Source organism: Amia ocellicauda, chromosome 10 (assembly GCF_036373705.1).
Source record: "Amia ocellicauda isolate fAmiCal2 chromosome 10, fAmiCal2.hap1, whole genome shotgun sequence".
NCBI lineage: Eukaryota > Metazoa > Chordata > Actinopteri > Amiiformes > Amiidae > Amia > Amia ocellicauda.
In genome coordinates, this window is record NC_089859.1 from 41,741,990 (window position 1) to 41,757,229 (window position 15,240).

At 40.3% G+C, this 15,240-nt stretch overlaps 2 non-coding genes and 3 pseudogenes across 2 annotated transcripts; all 5 read right to left on the reverse strand.

Annotated features, from left to right (window-relative positions):
- Positions 1-7,092: 7,092 nt before the first annotated feature.
- On the reverse strand, positions 7,093-7,207 carry LOC136762313 (U5 spliceosomal RNA). The gene has a single exon (XR_010820517.1). It is a non-coding gene; the product is annotated as a U5 spliceosomal RNA (small nuclear RNA).
- Positions 7,208-14,053: 6,846 nt separating this feature from the next.
- Positions 14,054-14,172, reverse strand: LOC136761341 (uncharacterized; annotated as a pseudogene).
- A 221-nt stretch (positions 14,173-14,393) lies between these two features.
- Positions 14,394-14,512, reverse strand: LOC136761794 (uncharacterized; annotated as a pseudogene).
- A 209-nt stretch (positions 14,513-14,721) lies between these two features.
- LOC136762608 (5S ribosomal RNA) lies at positions 14,722-14,840 on the reverse strand. The gene has a single exon (XR_010820802.1). It is a non-coding gene; the product is annotated as a 5S ribosomal RNA (ribosomal RNA).
- A 216-nt stretch (positions 14,841-15,056) lies between these two features.
- LOC136762225 (uncharacterized) lies at positions 15,057-15,175 on the reverse strand (annotated as a pseudogene).
- Positions 15,176-15,240: the final 65 nt, after the last annotated feature.

The following is a 15,240-nucleotide window of genomic DNA, read 5'->3' on the forward strand; positions in this document are numbered from 1 at the left end:
GTTCCGGTTCTGGCAACAGAGATACAAGTTGAGCTGTGGCAGCGAGTTACTGGTTTAGGTGAGAGAGAGAGAGAGATGCCGTGCGTTACCCTTTATACGCCTGTCAGATCAATAGGTGATTGGTTCTTTAGTTTGTGAGATTGGATTTCGGCTTCAGCCCCCAGTGTCCTATTGGAGGGGGGCTTGATGTATGACTGATGTCAATCCATGCCATCTTTTGGAAATGCCGGTTGGCACGGGTTCGTAGCTCTGTGTCGGGATTTCGGCTCTCGTCCATTTCAAAGAGTTTTTATTTCCTACAGGCCCCCTTCCCCAGACATCTCACAGCAGGGATTCCAAGCTATTTGGCCCATTCTTGGTGCCATCCTCCCAAGACTGTCACTTTGATGTAAACCAGTTCACATGCTGATGAGTTAAGGAAATCTGATAAATTTGGGGGGGAGAGGTCTTCTTTAGATCAGTGCTTCAGCTCAGAGCTAAAATGCTCTTATCAGAATACACCCAACATAACGCTACACTGGTTAATTCTGTTCTGGGAAAACCACAATCCTGCAGGTTTAATAAGTCTCTCTACACATCAGTCCCTGAGTACCTTCAACCAATGGTCATTTTGACCAATTAAGCCCAAGAATTGAGTCAATTAAGTTGTCATGGACTACCCAGTGAAGACGTGAACTCACGACTAGGTCACACTGTGAGCTCACCAGAGCAGACATTACACTGAGCTCACTGTGAGCTCACTTAGCGCTTTTCCAGCGACATGGTGCCGGTGCTGGAGCCGGAGCTGCTGCTCGGCCTGGGATCCAGCTGATCTTTTTTGAACCGGCCCGCTTTTCCACCGGTTTTGACGTCACTGGATGTGGGCGTTCCCAAGCATGGAGTAGAAGTGGAGAAACACAGCAATAGTAATCAGCACCGAGGCGACTGCGTCTTTAAACCCCATTTAACATCACAATCAAACTCATTCCGCGTCTATGGCAAATCGTAACCCTAATGTTACAAATGTTCCCTAAACACCTATTTTGCAGGATCAATAAAAAATTATTAGGATTTTTTAAACTTTTACTGACACACATAGTTAATAGCAATGTGTTATAACTTTACCGAAAATAATAATCTGTATATCTTTAATTGTTTAGACGTTATTAAGATATAATGCATCTTTCACATAGGGAACATTTGTAACATGTTAGGAAAAACAAACAAATGATTTGAAAATATTCATAATTACAGCATACAATTTGTCAGGCTTCATAACAATGGTATTTATAACATACTCTGTAAAAATCAAGCAAATAGCATTTGTGGTTCACGAGAAAATATGTATATATAATCAAAGCTATCAGACTATAGCAGCCGGTGTATGAAGACACATACGATTATACAGCATTATTTGGCAGCTTCGCAAGACCTAATTTTAAACGTTGTTGGTAAGTTAGATAATTAGTGGGGACCCGCTATTTGCAGTTCTTCCCCTCCATAATTGCTAAAATAAAGTTTTACTGACATTTTATTGACCCTACCACTGCATAGGGCACATCTGTAACATGAACGCTACTGAATGGCACATACATTGAAAACTACGGAGAACTGAGACAAATCCACTTTACACTTCATAAATAATCTTAAAACGTTTCCAACCAAGGCAACACCCACTTGAAATACGTTCATTCTCATTTTTGGTAAACAAAAAGAGAGATTGTTACATATGTTCCCTATGATGCATCTACAGAGAGAGAGAGAGAGAGACAGACAGACACTAACTCTCTCTCTCTCTCTCTCTCTCTCTCTCTCAGCTGGGAGTGTGTGGGAGGGGTCTGCAGTGAGCGGGAGTGCTGCTGAGAGCTCTGTCCTTTGGCTGCGTTTTTTTGTTGCTTTACTTTTTTCAGTTTGTTTATTTTGTCTTCTGTTTTCAGTGCTTTTCTTATTGTGGGGGAACAGGGGAGGGGAGGGGGGAGTACCGGTAGTTCTTCCCGGGTCGGGGGGTCGGACCCCCTGAATGCGTCTTTTGAAAAACTGACCCGACGCCATGGAGTCAAGATCGCTCCGGTGCAGTTCTGCCCCCTAGAGCAGTGTGTGTTAGCGGTTGGGGAGGTAGCAGGGTGTGAAAATATCAAGTCTGCTGCCATTGTTATCTTCTTAAAAACCACTGATCTGCTCAATCAGCTAGTGGCTAATGGCACAGTGTTAGACGACACTTTCACCCCGGTGTTGCCGCTCGCTGCTCCTGCCCGGAAGGTAACGCTGTCTAACGTCCCTCCGTTCATCCGCACCGGCTCGGGCAGCTGATGTCCGGCATTAAGAGGGTCCCGCTGGGCTGCAAAGCCCCGCAACTGAAACACGTCGTGTCCTTCCGAAGGCAGCTGTATATGATCCTCAATAACATCAATGAGGATCTTAATGTCTCCGAAGTTGGATCTCTCTTGCTGCCACCACCACGAAGATTGCTCTTTAGTAATGTTGGAAAGTCAAAGACAGCAACCGTCAGGGTTCTTGCATATGACGTATTCGTGCTGCACCTCTCTGCAAGGATCCAGGACAGTTTGTCAATGTAAACTCCAGTGCCTGGGAACTTTTCCACCTAAAAGACAATGGTAAATAAAAAACAAGTTTATCCCCAAACTATTCTTATATTATGTTAAGTGGAATACATTATCAGTAAGGCTGTGATTTTGTTACAGAAATGTGTTATTAAAGACCACAGTATGTCTCAATTCTAAGTTTATTAATTTACAGACATAATAAAGTCAGTGAATCTGTGACACCCATAATTCAATTACATTCTTATTATCAACTATAACTATGAATATAACTGATAATGTAGCATCATTAGATTGTTTACAACCAATATTTGTTTTCAATATATATATTTTTACCTTGTCTTTGTAATATTGTAGACCAAGAGTGTTATACTTGTTTTGGTGATTCTTTGTCAGATTCAGAACAATTTGCTGTGGGGCTGTCAGAACCACTTGATGGTGACACACTTTTGTCTTCATTGCTGATAAATGTGGCTTTTGTTACAATTTTTTTCAGATTGTCCAAAAGGTCTGGAATCTCTGGAGAAAAAAACCTTAGTATTAAATGATAATCATTTCTAGTAATATATTTAATGCAAAGTGAAAACAAAACCATCAATGCCTGCAATTATACTTGAGAGACTTGCTCTATGTTATTGGCAAACTGACCTTTTTGTGGGTCATTAACATTAGCTACGAAAAAAATAAAAGAGATAAAATACAAGAATTTCCAGGTCTAATGTAATGCATATAGTCATTAATGTAGGATTATGAAGTTATGTTGAAAAACTTTATTTAATAATCAGTATTATTAAACTATTAGACAGTGCACATTAAGAGTCTGTATTGTGGTTCTAGATTACTTCAGTATGATCAACTATAATACATTACTCTGGAATCTAAATTACTGAAGAATAACATTTATCAAGGTAAGGAATTATTTGCTATAAATAAAAAAACTTACCATCAACCATACGGTTTCGAAGACATTGGTTTTCATTTTTAAGTCTTGTGTTTTCCTTTTCGAGCTGCTTAACGTTTTGCTGTAGCTCAACTTCACTGGACTCTTTAAATGTCTGTAGAATATGACGGGATCTAATTCTTGAAGCTCCATCGGTTTTCTTTCTTATTTTGTGCTGTATTCAGAGAGGAAAAGAGTTTAAAATTAAAATATATATATATATATATGAATATGATTAAAAAAAAACAATCCTGCAATACATTTATTTAATATTTGCAGTAATTATCTCACCGGTAACTGTGGTTCATCAAGGTCACTATCATCTGAAATTTGAAGTTTTTTGTTTGGTTTAGGTACTCTCTTCATTTTAGGACAGGGCATTTTTGTTAGGTCATTAAGTTTTCTTCTTAGTTCGCCTTCTTTTCCTAAAATAAAAATAAAATAAATAAAACCCTGCATTATGTCCACAGATATTTGGGGATTATATTTATTTGTCATAAAAATACTGTGCTTTGACCATACAAATTAAGATGAACAGCCAACACTGAATCAAAACTGAAGTTAAATTATATCTGGTTTAATTTATTTTGTGATTTGGGGGATTTTATTGTAAAGCACAACACACAATAAATCGTTCTTACAAATGCCAGTCAAGTATGACGAGTTTTTAGCGCCCTCACCACCACCTACCATGTTATAAGAGTATGTTAGACGTACAACACATTAATAACTTAAACATTCATTTCAAATATACTGTGATTGTATATATCAAATAGCATGTAAAGACTTTAATGTTTTTTTTTTTTAAATAAACATTGTTACCAGTCATAATGATCTGCGCTTCATGGACAGGCCATCCACCTTTTGGAGGTTTGTTCGTGTCTCTCCACTCTGCTCTGAAGTTTCGAGTCGTCTCTTCGTCATCATCAGCAATGCTGAATAAATCAAAATTGCGAAAGCAAGCAGTGGGAATCACGCTGTAAGAGTCTTTGTCGACCCCGCTTTCCCACTTCACCAACGCGTGCATCACCGCCATACTACCTTCACCTTCTCGTCCGTTTTTCCCCCGACAAGTCACGGCACAAAAAACAGTCCCGCTCTGCATTCTGGTACTTGGCGTTCTTAATAACACCAACAGGGTGTAATCGCATAGACCACTCGAGTATAAAGTACTACATATCCCATCTGTTACAGTTTTTTTTCTTCTTCTGAAACTGCAAGCGCACTACATAAAGTTTGGCAAATGAAGAAATTTGGATGATGAGTTTACAATCTTATAAACAGTATTTAAGTAAACCTAGATATGCAATTCCAAAAAGAACAGCATCGAGATGGAGAAACAGGATACAAAAATAATAATACAATGTTTATACTTTTTGTATTTTAATTACAGTATGTAATTATTGCCTTTTGATTTACATTTACAGAAAAAGAACGGCGGCAAACGTGGACTACCCAACAAGAAGCAACAAAGTTACTAAAATATCAGATTCTCAGGTAAGCTTCATGCAGCCATACATGTATAATTATAAAATCAATCCAAAAAATAGACCTTGTTTACCCTACAACTGATTTGAGTGTTAATTCTATTTAAGATATAAAAAAATATTTTATTTTCTGAACTAATAATCTGTGAACATTCTATTATCTCTATAATTTTAATTAATACATTTATTTTATTATTGGTGGAACATTATGTTTTTCAGCTCAGATGATTTCACGTACCATCAATTTTTCTGTTAATAAATGTGCAAAAACAAATCAGATGGATAGGCCCCTACATATGAACATTAAGTTAAAGGCCTAGAGTGAGTGTTCTTCACTTCCAGTCATGGCGGGCCACAATCCAGCTCTTTGTAACTCATCAACAACCAAAGACCTGGGAAAAGGGTTAAATGGCTTCAGTTAAGCCAATTAGGTAATTAAGAGCTCAACTGGAAAAAAAACAGCAGGCATAGGGGTACTTTAGGACCACAGTCACTGATATAACCTACAATGTTGTTGTAATGAAAATCAGCAGACAGTGGGCCTCCTCCAGGACTAAGGTTGAGAAGCACTGGTCTTGAAGACCACAATAACAATCGACCTCAAGGGCTAGGGATATTCGAGGTGATGCTAAACCAGTCCTGAATGTTTAAATATAATGTTATTTTCTTGTAGTGTGCCGTTGCTGTTAATGCAACCAGTTATATTGAGCCATCAAATACAGAAGCTGACGAAAGACATCAACATGTAAATTTAGTTGTAAATTTAAAGTGTGTGTGAAAAGTATTTTGTATATGGAGATTAACCCATAGTTTCACAGATAAATTGTGGACCAGTGATATTCAGGATCTTCAAAACAAGTCCTGAATGCTCAAACTTAACACTTCTTTTTTTAGAGTGTCGTTGCTGTCAATCCAGCCAGTGATGTGGAGCCATCAGATACAGAAGCTGATGAAAAACAACATGTAAATTTCCTAAATTAATATGGTGCATCAAAATACTTATTTAGCACTTTCAACTGTTTCTTTGTGATTCCTAAAATGACTTTACAGGCTGGGGCTGGGGGAAGACACTGCGCCCGCCTGGAGAAGCCTGTACAAGCCCCCCTCAATAAGAGAGCTGGCAATCTGCAGTGGAGGGTGTTACACACCATTATTGCTGTCAATTCTTTTATTACTGTTCTTAACCCTGCTGTGTCCGACGCCTGCCCATTCTGTGCTCAGAGAGAGACCGTGTTTCACTGTTTCAGCACTTGCTCTCGGTTGTCACCCATTTTTAGTCTTTTAACTCGTCTTTTTACTGATCTTAACCTGATTTTTAACACAAAGGTTTTTATTTTAGGGGCGCGATACACCAGAAAGACCAAACATGTGGACCAGCTGGTAAACTTCTTGCTGGGCCAGGCTAAAATGGCCGTCTATAAGACTAGGAAGAACAGAGTGTGTGGGGAGGGCAGTGAGGATGCAGTGAGAGTGTTTGCCATGCTGGTCAAGTGCAGAGTCAGACTAGAGTTTAACTATTACAGGCTGATGAATGATTTGGAGAGTTTTGAACAGGTCTGGTGTATTAATGATGCCCTTTGTGAATTGTATGACGGGGAGTTGGTTTTTATTATGTAATTCATTTATAGGGTTTAGTATTTGATGGTTGTTTTGTTGTGTGTATTGGGTTGCTTTCTTTAAAAGTGTACAGATCAGTGGCGGAGTTAATGCTTGTTGGGGGGAGACAAACAAAGGGGAACACTATTTTTTATTTATTTATTTATTTTCTTTTGTATGAATTATTGCGTGTTGCAAACAGGCAATGAAGTCTGATAAAAGTCAAAAAGTCTCTCTCTCTCTCACACACACACACACAGCCAGCAAGACACACAGAGCCAGCCAGCTCAGCGATGACATCACAAACATCTCTCTCAGGTGACTCCTATGACATCACAGATCACGTACATTCCGTTGCTTGCCGTCTGTCAACCACTCAGTCACTGCCAGCCAGACTGGCTGGCTGACTGGATGGTGGGGCTGCTTGCTGCTGCTGCGTACCTTAGCAAGCTTATTTGCTTGACCGGCCTTCCTCCTCCGCCCACATGCCCACCTATGTCCGATCTGCTGTTCACCTGGATCACAGCTCCGCCCCAACAAGGCAGAGCCTCCCAAGAATGGTACAAACTCACCCACGATCCCCTCCACGGAAAGCTATAGCAAAAGGCAAAAGCATTATACGTAATGAAGAGGAACCCGAGTCCAAGACGCATCCGACCAGCCATACATATTTGTGTGTATTAAAGATCACATTTTATTACATTTAGATTTTCTGTACTTTATTACATCTTTTTGTGATTTTTAAATGTATTGTTTCTTTTCCTTATATATGTATGTATGTATGTATGTATGTATGTGTGTGTGTGTCTGTGTGAAAGTGTATGTGTTTGTGTGTCTCTGTGTGAAAGTGAGTGTGTGTGTGTCTGTCTCTGTGTTTGTGTGTCTGTCTCTGTGTGAAAGTGAGTGTGTGTGCGTGTGTCTGTCTGTGAAAGTGTGTGTGTGTGTGTGGGTGTGACAGTGTGTATGAGTGTCTGTCTGTCATGTAACTCGCACATCTGTGAGGGCACCATTTTTGCAGAAAGAGATGTACACATTTTGGAGCAACATATGCTGCCATCCAGACATCGTCTTTTCCAGGGACATCCCTGCATTTTTCAGCAGGATAACGCCAAACCACATTCTGCCCAGATTACAAGCGCATGGTTGCGTAGGCAGAGAGTGCGGGTGCTAGCATGGCCTGCCTGCAGTCCTGACCTGTCTCCGAATTGAGAATGTGTGGCGCACTATGAAGTGCAAATTAAGACAACGAAGGCCCTGTGCAGTTGCGCAGCTGAGGAAATGCATAATGGATGAATGGGGGGAAATCCCACTTGCTAAACTTAACCAAGTGGTGTCTTCAGTGCCCAAGTGCTTAATAAGTGTTATTAAAAGAAAAGGTGATGTTACATAGTGGTAAACAGTCGACTGTCCCAACTTTCTTGGTTTCTTTTCACTGCTAATGAGATGCTGTAGAGTGAGTTAGTTATATTGCTTTCAGGAGCTCTAATCGTATTGATGAGTTCATGCAGCATTTGTAATTGAATTTCAAAAAGAAATCCTTGCTGTCTGGCCTGTGTGTATGAGATGTACTCTGTCAATCTTTGGCTAACAACTGAAACATTGGTAGAACAGAAATGGCAACATAAAAAAGAAAAGTACATTTTAAAAGAGCACATTAAATAGGATGAATATACAGTTTTTTACAATCACTTTGTCACTAATTTCAGAACCTTGATGTCATTTTTCAAAACTCTAGACACAAAACTCAAAACGGTCATCACTTGTAACACAGGCTGTCCAATGTTCAAAACATTGCATTGTGCATTCATATCTTTAAAGAAACCTTGCACTTGCAGACTTGTTGGTTCAAATAATTCATTTATCATGAAATACCATAGTAACATTTATTTAGATCACCCACACAGAAGATACCGATAGTTTCACTGTGTAGTTGTTCGTACAATCATTAAATATTGTAGTACAAAATATGTGATACATGTTTCATTATGGTACTACACATAAATACATCACTGTAAAAGGACTAGTAGAGAGAATACTACAGACACAGTGGAATCATTGAACAAAATCTGAAATGTATTGATGCAATACAATCAAATCACACCATAGGTTTCTTTGAAGCCATGCAACAATAATTAGCTACAAAAAAGAACAAAACTACAGTAAAATGTCAACTGCAGTGTTCCTCACCTGGCTTAGTGTAAAACAAAGGATTGATTACTGTACTTCTGAATTTCCATCAGCCCTGTGTTCAGGTTCAGGTTCTCACAACCATTTTTCACAAGAGGCATCTTGAAACTGAACATACCTGAACATACTCAGTCATCAGCTGCTTCACTCTGTCTGCATTTCTTTCAAAAGGCACACTATACTCTGTGCTACACATTGGTATGCAGTATACAGTCATTTGACAATTGAGAGTAGCCTAATGTTTAGTGCATGCTGAAGACTTGCCGCTTCTCAGTACGGAAATTTCTGATGATTGAGGCCACAGTTGATCCTGAGTTGATTCTGAGGTTTGATTGAATCATTGTAGCTGCCTCAGTCATGGTCATGCCATGATTTACAACATGCTCTACAACTATTTCTCGGATTTCACTGGACACTATTTGCTGTTGCTGCCGCTGTCTGGTCCGTGGCCTTGTCCTCTACCACGTTCCCCCAACACCTCTCAAATGAGGCCCATGGCTGCCTCTCTGGTGAGGCCTAAGCCCTCCTCTATGACGAGGCCCACGACCACCTCTCAGAAGGGGTGCATGTCCCCTTCCATTCCTTTGACCACCACGTCTTCCTCCTCCCACTGCTTGACCTCTATTGTGACCTGGATGACCTGCCGGCTCCATGTTATCACTGTGTTGCTGGGGTGGATAGCACTCAATTCACTCGATACTCGTACCACAATGTGAAATCAATCATCAATAACCAGTTGGCAGTATTGGAAAAGCAATTACAAGGGCCTGCATACATACAGTAATGTCAAATCTGATGTGGAAGAACAATCATCTTCAACCAGGTTGGAGCGTTAGTTGCAATGCCTTTAATACACGCAGCGTGGAGAGGAACAGTGACTCAAGTAGATCCCAAAGTCGCTCTGCCTTCATTTTAACAGTCAGAGCTTTTATACACAAAAATCAAAGAGCTGGTTATAATCAGAAAGTCATTACTATGTTATCTTAAAAGTTAGCTAAGCAGAATTTATATCATTATAGGACAGAGTTCGTAGATCAACACATGGATTAGGGAGCAGGCACTTCAATCATACTGTTTGACATTGTCTCCAAGATTCTCATCGTAAATAACAAACAGAAATCAAACTACCTTCTGGCCTGACCTTCTAGCTTGACCTTATCTTTCTTAAGTATACAAGAGAGAAAAACAGGTATTAGAGAAAGAATTTCTAACTTTCCTTCCACACTGCAAACATGGTGTGGAAAAGTGCTACATGATGATGAATGATGATGAAATATTACATCCATAGATAATGTAGTCCAACTGGTTCATGCTCCTCGTTTATTGATGTCAATGGATCTCATTATCCTGAAACTTTCATGATCGAAACATGGAATATTGTTTGTCAGTTTCCATAAAATTATGCATTAAGAGTAATGCAACAGTCACTTATCATTTTGAGCAGCTGTATCAATTGATAGTTAGATCTTTGTAATGAAATGAATAGACAGTGATCTCAGATGTAATGTGTGAATTGCATTTTGAAATGGTAATACTTTGATGTTAAGTTGTGTCATTTTAGTTCAATGAACAAATGATCTGAGGTTGATGTGTATTGTATCCAAGCAATTGTAAAAAAGTGTTAGAGTTTTGAAAAATGTGCATTTTGATCATCGGGTGTGAGTTTAGTGTCTAGAGTTTTGAAAAATGACATCAAGGTTCTGAAATGAGTGCCAAAGTGATTGTAAAAAAGTGTAATATCAGGGGACAGTGGCTATTAGTGATCTGGCCTTCCATGGCCTCTGTATTAATGTAACAGGTCACATTGTATGTGTACACTGATACTTGATAGTATAATATAGTACAAGTAAAAAACATACATAGGTATCATAGAAGTATTTTGCAGAAATGATTATGGATAGTTATCAAAATGGAGAGGAAATGCTAAATCCAGTCTCCCCAGGCTGAGCTTCTATTGCTACACCTGCTAAGTGGCTGCTGGCCCCACTATATGGATAGAGCCACACCAAGTACAAGAGTCTCCCCATTGCTATTTATATCTCCCTATCCAGTCTTCTATAGGTGTCAGGGTGGGGTGCCTATTCCCCTGCATGCTTTGAAACCTATAGCACCTGGGACGCACACTTGGGATCCGGTTCCTCTGCCCCTCACATACACATGAGGAATCCCAGGTGCTCAATACGTCATACTGTCTCTTTCATCTCATGTGTAAACTATGGACAAATACATGACTAAACGTGTTAAGTTGCTTTTCCCAGAATGCTTTGCGCCACGATATGCAAATAACGGGGACTATGATTGGCTCCCTGACATTACCCACACTGCGACTGATGCTACCCATTTCACTACCCAACAAAGACCCATAATATGCGTGTGTGTGTCTGTCTGTCTGTCTGTCAAAGTATGTGTGTCTGTGTCTGTTTGTGTGTGTTTGTGTGTCTGTCTCTGTGTGAAAATGTGCCTGTCTCTGTGTGAAAGTGAGTGTGTCTGTGTCTGTGTCTGTCTGTCTGTGAAAGTGAGTGTGTGAAAGTGTGTGTGAGTGTCTGTCTGTCTGTCTGTCTTTGAAAGTGTGTGTGAGTGTCTGTCTGTCATGTAACTTGCACATCTGTTAGGGCACCATATGCAGAGATGTACACATATTGTTCCTTTTCCATATACACTCACCTAAAGGATTATTAGGAACACCATACTAATACTGTGTTTGACCCCCTTTCGCCTTCAGAACTGCCTTAATTCTACGTGGCATTGATTCAACAAGGTGCTGAAAGCATTCTATAGAAATGTTGGCCCATATTGATAGGATAGCATCTTGCAGTTGATGGAGATTTGTGGGATGCACATCCAGGGCACGAAGCTCCCGTTCCACCTGTAGCGTAAGGTACACTTATAAATTTCAATTAAAGAAGTGAATTTATAGTATCACCTTATCACGAATCCTGGAATCTTGTAGAACTCAATTTCTGTAATAATTGGACGCAGACACCAATTCCAAAGATATAAATTGTCAAATTTATTCAAAACAAAGACTAAATGTAGCACTACACTAATTATACAAAAGGGAAAAACTAATTAAAATTCAACTCTAGATCAACAAATCAAAGACAAATCACTTCCGTGACCAAATCAAAGACCATGGGATCGCATATGATAACACAAATCTTAAACAAAAGAGGTTATAAACACATTGACTACAATACCAGTTAGTAAGATGAAGGTGAGTCTCTTGTTAGTATTATTAGTCAGACATTAAATAACTACGCAGGTTAGTATTTATGTCAGGTAACTTCTCGTTATATATATATATCAGTCTCATTAACGTTTAGGTACAGAGAAAGATCCTATCATTACTTGTTACCACAATTTCCCTTAACTGATTATTATTCAATGATTAAGGATAGGCAGGGCCACCAATAATCTAATGTCTATTAACTTGTGTCAATTTCAGACTAAACAGTTAAACAGGAATGAGAAGATATTTCTCGGCGTTGACAGATTTTATTTCTAAAATTATCAACAAAACAGTTTAATGCAACACACATTTATATTTAAGAAAACTAAATGATATTACACATTCTAGAGTTATGAATCACAGATTAACATTTCTAATTGATTTCTCAAATGTCATGAATCATGAACTCCAAACTGTTAAACTTATCTGAACTTCGTCGCAGAGAGGCCTCTCTGCCTTCGGGCTCAGATAACAGCACACGGCACGAGGTCCGTGTGGTTTGGAACAAAGGCAGTCCGGTTCGGCTTTGTCCAAGAACTTCCACTCAGTCGATGCACCTGGAAGTTGGGGTTTCGCGAAAGTAGAGTCGTTTCCAAACAGATTTTCCACTGGTTTGAAGGCTCCAAGGTTGTGCACAAAATCTTCTTTGTAAGCAGGTTTCCACCGTAGTTACTTGAAGACAAAGTCTTTGAGGAAAGCAGGGCCCTGTTTGTTCCAAGGGTCAAGTTTCTTAAGACTCAAATAGCTATTTAAGTGACTGACACTTTCGTATTCAGTCGACTTAGTCAATTGTCCAGCTGTAAAACTCCACTGATCAGGTGGGTCTGTGAAGTTATTTATTTAATAAAGTCCTTTAAAATAATTCTTCGCTCAATCTCCTTCTCATAGTTTAACTCTTCTGTTGCCGGCAAAGACTTGGTTGGTTTCTGATTCCGGTTCTGGCAACAGAGCTACAGGTTGAGCTGTGGCAGCGAGTTTCTGGTTCAGGTGAGAGAGAGAGAGAGAGAAAGACTGTCCGCTGTTCCTTATAGTCTGTCAGATCAGTAGGTGATTGGTCCCTGAGTTCTTGAGATTGGATTTCCGTTTCAGCCCCCAGTGTCCTATTGGAGGGAGGCTTTATTTATGACTGATGTCAATCCATGCCATCTTTTGGAAATGCCGGTTGGCCTGGGTTCGTAGCTCTATGTCGGGATTTCGGCTCTCATCCACTTCAAAGAGTTTTTATCACCTACAGGCCCCTTTCTCCAGACATCTCATAGCAGAATTCCAAACTATTTGGCCTCTTCTCGGTGCCATCCTCCCCAAAACTGTCACTTTGATGCAAACCAGTTCCAAGCTGATGAGCTAAGGAAATCTGATAACTTTGGGGGGGGAGAGGTCTTCTTTAGATCAGTGCTTCAGCTCAGAGCCCAAATGCTCTTATCCAAATACACCCAACATAACGCTACATATGTATGTATGTATGTATATATGTGTAGAAGGAAAATTAGAAATTATTTTCTTACACCTGTTTTTCTCTCTTGTATACTTAAGAAAGATACGGTCAAGCTAGAAGGTCAGCCCAGAAGATAGTTTGATTTCTGTTTGTTATTTACGATGAGAACCTTGGAGACATTGTCAAACGGTATGACCTACGTGCCTGTTCCCTAAAACCATGTGTTGACCTATGAACTCTGTTCTATAATGATATATGTTCTGCTTAGTTAGCCTTTAAGATAACATAGTAATGACTTTCTAGCATGTATGGATGTATATATATGTATGTATGTCCAATTGCCTTGACAATACAAATGAATTGAATTGAGAGGAAGAGAGAGAGAGAGAGAGAGAGAGAAAGAGAGAGAGAGAGACAGACAGACAGACAGACAGCTCAGCGATGACATCACGAGCCTCTCTCAGCTGACTGCTATGACATCACAGAGCACGTACATTCCGTTGCTTGTCGTCTGTCAACCACTCAGTCACTGCTAGCCAGACTGTCCCTAAGACAAAGTGTACAATACTTCAATTATATCTCCTCCAGACAGATAAAGAGTATTAAGAGCTACGATGAAGATACCCAGGAGACGTAAAAAGCTTGCATCACCTGGTATTTCCTGGAGGTCACCCATCCAAGTACTAACCAGGCCCTGGCCCGTTTAGTTTCCAAGGTCTGACGAGACCGGGCACGTTCAGGACGGTGTGGCCGCAAGCCGAAATGCCTGGCTGCATGATGTCTCTTAAAGGCTGACGGGTGTTGACGGAATTTCCAGCAAAAAATAAAAAATAAAAAAATAAAAAAATGGAGGGAAAAATAACAGTGCAGGAAAGGGTGTTGAAAGTAGCCGGGAACGTGTACAATTCTTCAATTATATCTCCTCCAGACAGAACGAGAGTATTAAGAGCAACGATGAAGTTACCCAGGAGACGTAAAAAGCTTGCAGCACCTGGTATTTCTAGGAGATCTCCCATCCAAGTACTGACCAGGCCATGCCCCGTTTAGCTTCCGAGATCTGACGAGACGGGGTGCGTCCAGGACGGTGTAGCCGCAAGCCGAGAGGCCTGGCTGCATGATGTCTCTTAAAGGCTGACGGGTGTTGACGGAACTTCCAGCAAATAAAAAAAGAAAAATGGAGGGAAAAATATCAGTTCAGCAAAGGGTGTTGAAAGTAGCCGGGTACGTGTACATTTCTTCAATTATATCTCCTCCAGACAGAAAGAGAGTATTAAGATCTACGATGATGTTACCCAGGAGACGTATAAAGCTTGCAGCACCTGGTATTTCCAGGAGGTCACCCATCGAAGTACTGACCAGGCCCTGCCCTGTATAGCTTCCGAGATCTGATGAGATCGGTCGCGTTCAGGACGGCATGGCCGCAAGCCGAGACACCTGGCAGCATGATGTCTCTTAAAGGCGGGCGGGTTTTGACGGACCTTCCAGCAAAAAAAAAAAGAAAAAAGAAAAATGGAGGGAAAAATATCAGTGCAGCAAAGGGTGTTGAAAGTTGCCGGGTACGTGTACATTTCTTCAATTGTATCTTCTCCTGACAGAAAGAGAGTATTAAGAGCTACGATGAAGTTACCCAGGAGACGTAAAAAGTTTGCAGTACCTAGTTTTTCCAGGAGGTCACCAATCCAAATACTGACCAGGTCCTGCCACGTTTTGCTTCCTAGATCTGACAAGATCGGGCGCGTTCAGGACGGTGTGGCCGCAAGCCAAAAAGCCTGGCTGCATGATGTCTCTTAAAGGCTGGCGGGTATTGACGGAACTTCCAGCAAAAA